Below are 14168 nucleotides of genomic sequence, written 5' to 3' on the forward strand. Positions count from 1 at the left end.
GATGGAGAGCAGGTTTTTTTTCAGTAAACAATTTTACTTTTAATGCTAATTGTTATACAAATCTAGATACTATATGTTTATTTAATTCAATAATACTCCCTGTCATATTTTTATCTTTGATATAGAACCGTGTTAAGTTAGTACTTTGTTCTAGAAACTTTATGACTTACAGCAAAGCCTTCTATACAAACTGTTGATGTTGTTCACAACACAGACAGACTCTCTTTACGTTTATCGACTTCACATTAGAGGTTCAAATTAGCCAAATTAGCTCATGATTATAAAATACTCTTCACGTGTATTTATGCAGTATTTACATTATTGTAATCCTGGTATCTGCTGGATGTCAAGAAGGCTGCAGCTGTGGATATTGCACAAGCTCTATGTACTCTAAATGATTATCCATTTCAGAGCATTACCATAGAAATGTAAACACATACACACCACACTGCAGCGCATTTCTTCAGGCAATGCCTCAGGTGGTGTCCACTCATTCAAAACATTTGAGAACCAAAAAAAGCTGCTTACCACAAGAATTATTATGGATAGATGCCAGGTAAAAGGTCTGTTGGAGCTCAGGGCATGGCCTGTGGCAATAGCTGGTAGTAATTGTCTCTCCCTGAATAGCGATGTCTGAACTTTGACAGACTTGTCTACAGGAGGCACAACGCAGGTAAGTGGGCTGAGAAAACATTAGTGAAGCAGATGAATATTATCCAGATTTACACTAACATTGTTTTGTTCAGTTACTTCTAACTGAAGTAATGATCAATAACTATGTCTTGGACAGGGTTAGACATGAAATGTAATGCAGTGGGAAGTAACCAGGAGATAAAAATTAGCCTGAAGAGTTAAATCTGGTAAATTTACATGATTAACCTTATTTAAATTAAAATGCATTGTCTGATTTTAAATAAAGTTAAATTAGTTTTTTTGATCAACTTTAGCTTGAAACAAATCAAAATCTACTGTATGTGAGGTGATTTAGAAAAACCCAAATCTAGGTGAAACTCTGTGTTATAGATTACTATTTATTATTACAATAGCATAACAAAAGCTAAGACATGAGCATAAAAAAATCTTCACAATGCATTATACATCCATCTGAATCTGTACATCAATCTCATGGAATGACATACAGGACGTCTGCGAAGGAGACATTTAATGCCTTGTCAAAACATTACCCCTGTGACTGTTCTCCCTAAGTTTGACAGACTACCTTGTCAAGGCATGGAGCATTTTATGTCTCCCATCTGCCTCGTCCTGCTGACAGCTGGCTGAGTCAGACAGTCTGGACTGAGATGCATAGATCCACACTCAAACACACACACACACCCGCTGACCCATTTATCTTTTATTTGTTCGCTTATGTAATGTGCGGCCGATGTTATAGATGAATTTTGTGTGCTATCAATCTGTCCCCCCCCCCCCCCCCCCCAACCCCTTTTGTGAAACTATGATAGTACTGTAGTCACAGTTTTTATCAGTTCAAAGACATGACAGATTCATTTGACTTAAAATATAACGACAACCAACAGTTTATTATTAGTACTGTAATTTCACAGCACTTGTATGAAATGCCATTAACTGTACTTGTTTGTATTCATAATAGTTAGTCATGTAAAAACTAAAGTACATTTTGATCAATTTTAAGGTTTTACATATCAGAGAATACAGTATGTTTTAACCACATGATCTTTGACAACTTATTTAAATGTCTACAAAAAAATTCTGGGAATAATGATTCAGCTGAATAAAACATAAGATATTACACTGTGCTATTATTCATTCAGCAAATACTAAACCAAAATGCAGGCACAGCGAAGCTAAAAAAAAGTTTAAAAACACCTCATGAGAAGAATATAGCAGCGATAACTTGAAGTAATCCTCATCTGTATGATGTCAGTTTGTATCATTGTGCTTCAAGCAGTTGCTTTGGTTCATGAAGATGTGCAGACATTTATTCATGCACAGCTCTCTTAAGTTTGCCCCTAAAGGATTTCATGTGGCTCAAAGTCTGGACTTGGAATGGGACATTGCGACACACTCTTTATTATGTAGATTTGCAGCTGTCATCGTTGTCGTGTTGCATGGTACTACTTCTGGCATCTCTCATCACTGTTTTCCGTTTATTCAAGGACAGGGCTAGGCAAGTTTGAGCCTCAAGAGCTGTGGTCCTGCAAGTTTTAGATGTTTCATATTTCAACAAACCTGCTGGAATGTGGCTCTCTAGGAATGAACTTGTCAACGCCTGCTGTAGGATGATATCCTTCTACTTTGGTATTAACTCTCACCTGAATGCTCCAGACCAGCCAAATGTCTGGCTTTATAGAAGATCGCTCTCACACGTTTGCTGATAATCAGTTGTGTAGTTCTTGATACTTGTTTTGAGCTTTTTCTGGGCTTTTTATTTATACCCTTTAAAGAACTTTGCAGTGCATTGAATTTTATGTGCTAAGTGAAAGTTAAAGTAAAGTAAATAATTAAATCACTAATTGTATCATTTGGAAAACTTAATTGCTATGTATTCTCTTTTTTTTATCCAATTTGGAACAGAACAGTACAGTGTGTGTTGTGAGTTAATATACCAATGGTATTTTGCCTTTTTATTTCTCATTTCAAGTAAGATAAATCCTATAATATTGGCAAAAATAACCTCAAAGCTTATCAAAAATTGAAACATTTCCTTTTCAACTTATCTTTGTATCATTAAGTGTATGTGTTAATCCACACTATGTGCTATCTTGCTATTGACTTTATATTAAATTTTAAGTCTTATATTAAGTTCCTTATGCTAAAAATAAAATATAACCAAAAATAATACATGTCTTTCTTTTTTTCTGTGCCTTTGCCCAGGCATTTTCTTGTGGCTGTGGGGCATATACCCACCTTCACAAAGGAAAAAAAAAAAGAAAGAAAGAAAAAATATTAGTTTTATATGTATAGCTGAAGTAGTGCCAGCAACAAAACAATATGTGTGATACAGTTTAAATAAACTTTTCAACTTGTGCCATGCAAAGAACTGTGGTCCTAGATCAATATCCACTATTTACTATATATTGTAGTCCAACTAAAATGATTTTCAATTAATTTGAATAAAAATAATTGAGTTGATTTATCAAAAAAATCTAAAGTTTTTATTAACTGTAGAAGATATATTATGATGTGATTAATAGCTTTGGTGAGCTTGTTTTTAAACGCATTGGCATTTGATATGCGTTTACTTGTTTATCCACAGTGATTAATAAATGTGTATAATTTTTTACCAGCTTTACAGAAAAAAAATGAATACAAAACAAAAACTTAGAAATGACTTATGTATTAAATGCTAAATCTGTTTTTCTTTATTGAAATGATTACATGTAGAACAGAGAAAATTATTGGTTTTCTTGATTAAATGAGAAAAAAATAATTTTAATTTTTGCCTACATTATTTTCTTTCAGCAGACCTGTTCTAAAACAAGGGAATTAATATTTAAAGGGTCATTACTGAACTTTGGCAGATGTTCCCAAGAAGGGTAATTAATGATCTACCTTGCATCCCAATCTTCTCTGAGTTCACTTCAGTGAGTAAAAGTTAGTCCCGTGTCGTCTCGTCTTACCTCTTACTCTGACTGTTTCTCTCTTTCTTGTCCGTCGTTCCTCCAATAATCTTCTATTTGCTTAATTTTTTATTTTTCTGGGACATTTGTTTTCAGTGGGCATTGTGTTGATATCCAGTTGCTAGCGTGTGCCATAAAGCGAAGTGTTGCTGTAAAGTGATGCACTGGGAAGTTGAGACATTTTAAGGAATGTACATAATAAATGTTGCTTTGCCATCAAAACTTTGAACTCATAAATGTTATGTTGTGCTACGTTAAAACTAGACACTGTTACGTCCTATCTAGGGCTTAGGAGCGCAACATAAAAGGTTTTCCCGCTCCTCCACTAAAATCAGGGTCAAACAATGGCCTGACAATCACAAGAATTTATTTGCAAAAAACAGATTAACACAAACTATCTAGATTTGGACAGAATACTCGTGGAGCTACTCAACAAGACAACAAGGTCAGCAGCTTGAAACGTACACACACACACACACACATATGCACACGCACACAAAAAGCCTGAATTTAAGGACCAAGCAACATGATCACTGCTGCTGTCAAAAACTGCCACCAGCACACAGAGAAACCCAGTCTTTTTAAAGTTGCAGTTGTTGGGAAGATCCAATCAGGAGACTGGGACAGCCAATCACGCTTGGACCTGTGGACACATTCAAAGATCCTATATAAGAAAGGATGACACACTCAGAGACATAACAGGGGTCACCAATATACAGCCAGGGCCGTAACCATAGACTGTATATAAAATATGGACGGAGCCTCCAAGAAGTCACCTGTAGGTTTCTGAAGAGCTAAATTGAAGCTCATTGGGCGGATCCCACTGTCACCATCTTGGCAGCGTCATGCCTGTCATCATTCCTGGAAAATCCAAAAATGGGCAAGAGGTGGAGCTGAGAGGGGGACTGTGAAGGTGGGGGTGGATGATTGACACCCATAAAACTTCAAGCTGCATGTAGCTGAGAGCTAACTGGGCCAACTCGGATCTAACGTGAGTTAACCAGCTAAGGAAGGTAGGTGGGCTAAAACAAAGACGCACTGTTAGCTGCTAAAAACCGCGGTTGTGCTACACTCTCCCTTCTTGTTGCGGACATTGGATACCTGTCAATACAAAGGACCTACACATAATTATGCCGAATTTCAAGATTAAATAACATCCAAATGGATGAGTTAGAAAAAAATCCACCCCCCTCACAGTTGTCATGAAGGTAAACTTGACCTATTAATCCAAAAAAAATTTTTGTACCAGGCTTAAAACATGTTTATTTATGCTGTGAAGTTGGTCTTTTTAACATGGGACTCTGGGTATTTGCTTTGTTTTGGAGCCGGCCCCTAGCAGATGAGGGGGGAACTGCGATTTTTTGTACTTCACACAGGCTTCACATTTTACCGCCTGAAGTTGCCGCTTGGCTGTAACAAACACGTCCTGGATATGAAGGAGATGATTGTTGCTGTGATAGTTTTTACTTTAAGATATGTTAATCAAATAATAGATTAATGTAAGCAGTATGCTCAGTTATATTTTTAATGTGAAAGAATCAAGAACCACCATGCATTTAATAAAATTTCAAACAGTAAGCAGCTATTTTTGCCTCAAAAGTAGGGTTGAGTTGTAATTAATGCAACCCTATGATTTTCCTTCCACATATTAGACATCTAAATATGTACATATTAACATTTAAACACGTCTATGTGAAAAACAGAATGCTATTAAGTTGCTTAAAGTATGATTTAAAGGGTCTCAGTGTAACTTGTTTCCTGGAAATTAGAAAATAGAAAGCAGATACCCTTTAAATTGTTGATAATAGATAATATGTCAATGTCAATACAGAAGAGACTTTATGATCATACTGTATATCTGTATGTTTAGAATATTGGTAATTGGTTAAAAGTAGTTAGAAAAAATGAGCATATCCGTAAAAATGCAATATCATACATTCCTTTATGATGTATTTGAATTTTATGGAAATTAAGAGTGTTTTCTTTACTAGGCTATTAGAAAGAAAATGACCTTTACTATAAAATTACTGTCTTCAACAATAACGTTGGTGATCCTTTTTTAAACATGTTTTTCAATATCATCACTGGAATACAGTTTGAGCTCAAAAAATAGATAAAAATAATTTTTTTGTCTGACAGGTTTCCGGTTGGTACATTATATAACATTTATCATTTAAGCTAAAGAAATCCAGTTTTGTGCTAAAAAAAAAAAGATCAGAGTGGCAGAGTCCAGCTAACATAACCAGAGTAATTTCACTATAATACCACATATCAGTATCTCTACTTCACCACTTCAGGAGAATGGAAGATTTAGGTGAGAAATTTAGATGATATCAAACCTTAAGCGAGGTCATGGTAGATATTAGTAGGTCCAAGTCCATTTGTAGGTATTATAGCAAACCTATTATATTACTTCTAAAGCAAGGAAAATGATTTGCTGTGCTGAAAGCTTGACCCTCTATGGTAAGGAGGAAATGAAGCTGCAGGCACATGGGAAGGCTGAAGGGCAGCCGCTCTCAGGCTTGTGAACCTCAGAGCACAGCCAGGCCCACTGGGATGATGAGCTAAAGCAATCCTTCTCCTCGTTGTCCTCTGCCTGTGATCCTCTCGTCATCCTTACACACTTTACTTGCCTCCCTTAGTTCCTTCCCTCCACATCTTATTCTCTCTACTCTCTTCTATCTCCTGTTGCTACCTTTATTTTTTTTTATTTTTTCATAAGCCTTTCTCTGCCAACTCCTTATCCTCCTCCTTCTGTATCTCTTCTGTCATCCCACCACCAGCTTTGTATTGTAGCTGCCAGGAAATGAGAAAGGCACTCAATTACTGTGCTCATTGAATCATTAATGTCAAGGTTGTGGCGTCTCCTGTTGCCCAGTAGGCAACAACTAACAGACAGTGTGCCTCATAGCAAATCTTCTGCTGTATGTCCCAACAAGACAGACACGGTTTGATATGGGTCTCACAGATAACAAAGCCTTGGATGGAAATCATGGCAGACACAAAGATAAGAGCAGTATTAATGATGGACCTGGCTAGCCCTGTATACACAATGATAGAATGGTTCGGGCTCCAAACAGAAGCAACAGGAACATATCAGATAAGAGATTCACCAGGCAAAGAGACTCATTATAATGTAACCTGCTCCCACTGTGAACACGACAGAGCTTTTATACAAGCTAAACACACATGAAAGACTATCTGTGGATCACATAAGGTTGTGACGATGCCAAGAGCTGGTGCTTGGACGGCATGTATAAAATGAAACATGCGGTATAAATTCAGATGTAGAGTATTACTGCTTAATTGCACAATATTGTTGTGCAAAAGACATGTGACTTTTTTATTAGTGGAAGTGATATTAATACATTCAGTCTCATAATACACTTAAGAAAAGCTTCTAGCAATGGTTACTAATCCTGTTTGCTGATGTAATTGACTTGGGTATAAAATGAAGGTTCATGATGTATTCTTTTGACAGCATGGCATAATAGCACAGGAAATAAACAGAGCCAAATTTCTGAAGTATTTCACATGCATGTGCACCACAAACATGGCCAGCTGAATGCATTTCCTGTCAGTGAAAACTACTCACCACCACTGTTTGTTGCTCCTGTAAGAAGATTTGAAAAATGAGCTGTCTGATTTACATGTGCAACATACTGTAATGTCTGCTTTATCACCCAGTAAAAGGTTATGTGCAGATATGTCTAGTGTAGGTATACTCTCAAAGAGAAGTAGGAAAATGAAAACACTAGACTGCCTAGTATGTTAAGAAGAATCAATTAAATCCCTTTGCAAAACAGTATGTAAGACAAAGAGAGAAAACTTGAAAACAGTTTCACAAAATTTATATATGATTCAACAGTCAATTCATTTTTTATTGTCCTTTTTTCCCTGTTATATCCTGTCTTCCAGTAATGTTGTCTTTCATTGTTGTACCCAAATAAAAAATGTGCAGAGATCTCAGAACTTACCTGTACAATGCTGGGGAAAAATTCACAAAGCAATGGTCCTCTTGACTCTTTGGTGTGTCCTTTGTCTGCGTCGTCTTATTCTGTCACCGCTGACTTGCTTAGCAACACTTCTCACAGGTCATCAAGCATTACAACAGAATAAAAATAAATAAATAAATAAATAAATAAATAAATAAAACAAGCATAAGCAGCTTAAGAACATAATGAAAGTCTTAAGTACACAGTCAAAATACTAAACTTAATGAACTTAAAACATTCAAGATCTTGGTGTATTGGTGTGCAACACAAAAAAACAAAACAAACCTATCTGAGTAATTCATTTATACATTATCTAAGATTGTTTTTTTTTTCATTTATTGTTTTTGTCTATGCATTAAATTCCCCACACTATAATCTGCTATATATTTATATATATATATATATATATATATATATCTTCAGTTAAACAAAGGCTCCTTTTTGACAGCGTTTTTATTGATTGCTCCATCTCTGTTTTATGAATTCTCAAACTTCACATGTAAAGGGCCGAAAGGTTTTATGATTTTCCATCCGGCTTTGGTTACAATCAGCCATTACATAAATGCAGTGACTTCTTTTTCTGTGTAGTTTTATTGGCATTGGGCATGCAGTGATTTGGTGCGTTGGCTCCAGTGGTAAGGAGTGTGGACCAGAAAGTCAGATGCAATAACTGAGTGATGTGCTATTTCAAATGGGTCATCTTGTAGCCATCCTCTAAATGTTGTTTATTAATGCGTTAGCAAAATGATGCATTAATTCCACAGATCAATCTCTTTGCAATAATGTGTTAATTTTGACAGCCTAAATAAAAATATCAAATTTACTTGATAAATATTATCATATATATATATATATATATATATATATATATATTGAGAAAGGCTGGCTTAGACAATGAAGTCAAAGTGAGTAAGCAGAAAATACGTCTTCAGTAAAATAAAAAGCACACATCATGAGTTCTACCTTTTACACTGCAAAATAAATAAATAATAAAATATCCTTTATATTACAGAAATAAAGTCACTTGTATATTAATATGTATGTATGTATTATTATGGATCATGTTTAAAATAGTCATAGGAGTCTGTCTATCAAACAACATTTGCTCACCACTGTAGTAACATAAGCATATTGTCAGGTACTTGGCTCATCTCCAAGTTCCAATTCCCTGCCACCCACAGTTGAAGAGAGGTTGACTCGGCACACGTTCGCCCCATTGTCTACAATGAGCCTCTCTTGGCTCTCTTTGCCTCTTGACCTGCTGTCATCACCGGGCCTGCTTTTGCTTGGTTGCCTCTCAGTAAGCTGGATGAGCACCATATGGTGTACAGTAGCACAAAACAGTAAGACGCTGTTAAAATAATAACACAATGTTGTTGTTCACTCATTTCAGCACATGAGAAAATTCATTATTCCAGAGAGCCAACCTTCTCATCATGATTTCTTTGCTGCTAATAATTTGCAAACAGTGGTACAATTTTGTTTAAATGCAGAGGATGTACTATAAACTGTGTGGATGGAAGGACAGAACAAAACAAACAAAGATGCTGTATGTCTCCAGCCTTTACCAAGAGTTGTATAAAACAGATCCTATTATGTTTCCTCTGCTCTAAGTCTCTTTACAGCTGTTAAATCAACTGTAGTGATTTGTGCTGGAGTCATTATCAAATATTTAGTCATAATAAACTAGATTTCCTGTTTCTCACTATAATTTGTTATGTGTTTTCAATAAGCACATTGTATCTCACAATTGTAAGGTGGTGCAATAATTTAGAAATTGGGTTTTTAGGTATAAATGGAAAAATCTATCCATTTGCAGAGTGTTTATTCTCTTTCTATCATTTGACAACAAAAAGATGTACCAGCTTGTTGCCAAGGTCTCATCACCAGTTGGAATTGTTCTGCTTTCAGTTCAGACAATACTGCACCCAGCTGTCAAATAATCCAAATATATTTATCTTGTGAAACATTTGCATCCTTAGTTGCATGCTTGCTTATGCATTACAGTTGTCCAGCAATCCTCATAGGCTTCATTCCACAAAGACATATTTTGTGTACAAATGTGAACATTTGCCTGGAATAGCAGAGAATAAAACAACTGAACTGATGTTTTCTTCCTCAAAATATTACCTTTACCATGATCTGATGTTTTCACACACATTAGCGGCCATTGCTGTTTAGCACCCAAGTGCCCTTAATATTACTGTGATAACCCATCCAGATCTACTGCCAGAGTCCTGTTTGGAACCAGGACAGAACACATCATTGCACAGTCACTTCCTCATATAGTGAATTGCTTTTGACTTGCACAGCCTGTTGGAGCTCTGTTCTCCAGCTGAGCTCGCACTATCTGATCTAACAATTCAACAGATGGTGGGTCTTTCACCTTTACTTTCCTGTCCTTGTGGACTACACTGTGATCTGTCAATCAATTTTAGTTGTACACAGTATTATTTTTTGTAAAAACATGATTTCAAACATTATGACAAGGAATATTTGTTTCCTTTTAACTATGCCTTCTTTGCCCACCTAAGTCATGTCATTTCTTTTCAACCCATTCTTTCCATGGCAAAGCTGAAATTTCAAACACAAATAAAACTGCTGGATTACTTTGGCTGTTCTGGCTCTGATTCATGCTCTGTGCCACGCTTGACCACATGCAACCAATGTCCTTGTCTGTGGACTTTCGAAAATGATGCCTTTTACATTTAACCTGTGCACCCTAAATTGACGCCCCTCTATCTTTAAGCTGCCTTCAGTGCTGCTCTGGGCGTGTTGCTTCCTCTCCTTGTGCTAACCTTTGACCACCTGCTCTTCCTCCATGTTCAGCAAGTACTGCAAAGTCACCACTGACACATCAAATTATTTTTTTCAACATTTCACAGTAGTTTTATGCTCAAAGTAGCACTTTGACTTGCTTTGCATGCAGCCTAGAAAGTGTCTTTTCCATCCTTTCTATTTGACTATTAGACGTCTCCTTCATGTTACCAGCTACTGCGTACATTGGAAATTGTAAATTTGCAGGGAAAGTGTCTCATGTCTGTATGAGTAAAACTTTTACTTTCTCTCAAGGGGCCATAGTCAGAGTACCATGCAAGTTAATTATTTTCCAAATTGTTGCGGTTTTTGCTTAACTTTCATTGTAGGATTTTCATTTTCACCCTGGTTGGTTAGGTTTAGGCAACCAAATTTTCCAGACTTTCACCACTGGTAACTAAAATCAGTTATTGTTGGGCTTTCATTTTACTATGTCTTTAGATAGCTAGCTAGCTAGCTAGATAGCTAGATAGATAGATAGATAGATAGATAGATAGATAGATAGATAGATAGATAGATAGATTTCTCTAAGCTAGTTTGAATGATGATGTCTTCCATCCCCGGGAATGGTTTTCATTTCTTCTGCAGTGATGGTGCAAAATAAACAGCAATTAATGGGTCTGAATGGGAACAGGCATGAGAAAGATGTGAAGCAGTGATTCCTGCTTTGAAGGAGGGTTTTTAAGAGCCCTCGGGTCCTTTAATATATAATAGAGTAATAAAATAGGCACTCTCTCAAGCAGGTACTGTATTTCATTACCATTCCCCTTGGCTAAATCAGTATTCCTTCTGGAATGAATTTTCAATGTTTACCCAAGGAGTGCACAGTAATACTGACATATACTATGATAAAGAGGGTAAAACTGATTGAGACCGTAAGAGCAGATATATTGTGTCATTTATTTCTTCTGCTGTAGGTAATATCTCAATTATGCTTTTTAAAGTAATTTTAGAAGCCATGTTTCAGCTTTCTTGGTTTCTTGACACCTGTTTTCTAATTTCAAGCTATACATTTTATCATGCCAAGTGTGCTAAAAAAAATTATTACAAACTTGTCAACTGATGATGGTGCCACCTGTCAGGTAGGGGGGATCTGTAATAGATGGGCCTAATATGACTAAGCCTGCAAAGTAGCTCTGCTTTGTATTTGGTCTCTTTGGCCTCTAATGTGCCTCCAAAACTATTGTGTTAGCCTTAATAATCCATGAAAATTACCTTCCATGCTGCTTTTGGGTCTTTTACAGCCTAAAATGCATAGCTTACACAGCTGACTACCTACTCTGGCTTTTGTTATGGGTGATGACAGACAGATTTGGTTTAAAGCAGGCCCTGCCTCTGACAGCGAGACTGTTCCAATTAGTTAAGATTTTATTAACTGCAGTCATTTAATGCTGTCATTTACAGAGTATGGGCGATTGACTGCTCCCACCAACCGCCTTTTTTATTTTTATTTTACAAGCTTTTACTTCCTTAATGTTTTTATATCAGTCCTGACATTAACATTGTGCATACTTCACAGTCATTTCAGCACATTTGATGTTTCTGCATGTATTTGTCTATGATGTAGTGTCTTGTTTACAATTTACTGGTATGTTTCTATGCACCCATATGTAGTGGGGACCCTTCACGTTGAGCTAATGTAGAACGAGGTGGTTTCCTCCATGATGAACTGCTTCAAAACTGATCCCATTATTTCCAGGCCTGTGGCTGGCAGCGGCTCTAAAAGACATAAAATCTTGGTGCTTAATCCTGTTAGTGCTGCAAACCTGACACCGCTTATTGGCTCTGTGGTAGTGCGTGAACATTCAGGACCTAACGATTTGCCCTCTAAATATACTGTACAGAATTAAATTATTGCAGTTACTGCACTGATATGGCCTCTTTGCTGTAAACAGAGCGAAATGTGGTCTAATTAATACACCGCTTTCTTTAAGCTTCTGTATTTAGGTGCATTTGTATACATTTTAAAACAAATTATTTCTAAGCTGACAAGTGATGAGGATGTCATTCTGAATGTCATGATCACTACGGGTGTGGTGAATGTTTCTGCATATCTATTTCAGTTCTCCTTGATAGAGGGCGGGTACTGATGACGAACGAAGTAAAGTTACTCTGCAGGTGAAGATGGATTGGCTTGTCAGCCTGAGGGATCAGAAGTAGCGGTGGTTTGGCAGGTCTTTGTCAGGACTGGGATCAGGGGACCACGCCTAAAGGGGGGACACCACTGCTTTGAGGGGGTGCCAGAGTGGAAATAGGACAGACATATTCATTGTGGCATGAGGATCACACAGTATGACTGCTGAGAGTATGACTATCAAAGTGCTAATTTTATTAAAGTAACAAGGTTACATAAAGTCAAAAACCCACCACATTAATAAAGAAAACCAACTTAAAAGAAAAGTGCTTTTGCAAAAGATAGACCAAACTGCATGGTAGTGCTTATATTTGGAATGTGAGAGGGGTTACACAAAGCTGAAATGTGCTATCATGGTTTGGTAATTGTATGGGGGAAAGCACAATATTGCTCTTCATAAAAGATATATATATGGCATTCAAGAAAAGGGGAGTTTTACAGACCTGAGTGTTACAACCCAGTGTTCGGGGTATGGCTGGGTGCAACAAAATCACGCTGGGACACGATGGTAAAAGGTGAACATAAGACATTTTATTTACATAACAGGGAACGTAGAATAAAACCTGAATCAAAAAAAAAAAAAACGTGTTGGGGTTAGTGGAACAGCTGAAAGAAATATACAAAAAGAAATTGAACCAAACCATATATCAAACCCCCCCCTGAGTGAAAACCAAAAGACTGTACAAAACTCAGTGTAAACCAAACAAAACAGCAGTTCCATAAACTAAGTGACAACCGTCACAAACAAAAGCCTAATCTAGCCCAACACAAAATATACCTAATACGTAACAAAAACAACATGGCTGAACACAAACAAAACTGTAGCGATGCTTAAACTAATACCGGATGTAAAACGAAAAGGTAGCTCTAAACTAAACGGACAGGTCTACCGTTCCCCCACAGGGAACAAACGGTGTGCTGCACACCCTCGAACTGCCCAACCTCATAACTACTACCAACCAGCACAACAAACACCCAGTAAACCTCGCAACCCTTATCCAGCCAAACATCAGGAGACAAGGCCACTTGTGCTAAATAGCCTAGCTCCTTCCACATGAATACAGTGCACCATGTGAGGGGAAGCGGCCTGCACCAATCTAGCTTCCCCTCCTCGACTGGCTCCGTCGGCAGCCTTTTCAGCCTCAGCTCTCTGCAAACTGCAGCCTGATAGGTCCTGACATAGCCAATCAGAGGAGCGGATACAGAGGTGTGCCGGCTCCAGCCAATCCAGGCATCACTCTAATATCACTAATCAGCATCAGAATGAGCTGCAGCTGCAAGCAATCGACAGTGGCCGTAACACTGAGTATTTGTGATATATGTCCTTAAAGTTCTATGTTCACCAACATTTTTCAAACTAATAGTTATTTTCTAATGACAAATACAGTATTTGACTGTATTTGTGCTTAATGTGTAAAAATTATGGCTGTTAAAAATAACTCATTAATTTTTTAAGATGTCTCCTACCACAACACACCTCTGCACAAACCTGTTAATCTTAATGCCCAGTGATTTGAGTCAGGTGTGTTGCATCAGGGTAGAATCCAAACCTGCAGGACAGTAGCTGACGAGGACAGGAGTTGGAGATCCCTAACCTAGTTTATGAGCAGGTGTTTACTT

This window comes from Melanotaenia boesemani, chromosome 10 (genome assembly GCF_017639745.1).
Source record: "Melanotaenia boesemani isolate fMelBoe1 chromosome 10, fMelBoe1.pri, whole genome shotgun sequence".
Lineage (NCBI taxonomy): Eukaryota > Metazoa > Chordata > Actinopteri > Atheriniformes > Melanotaeniidae > Melanotaenia > Melanotaenia boesemani.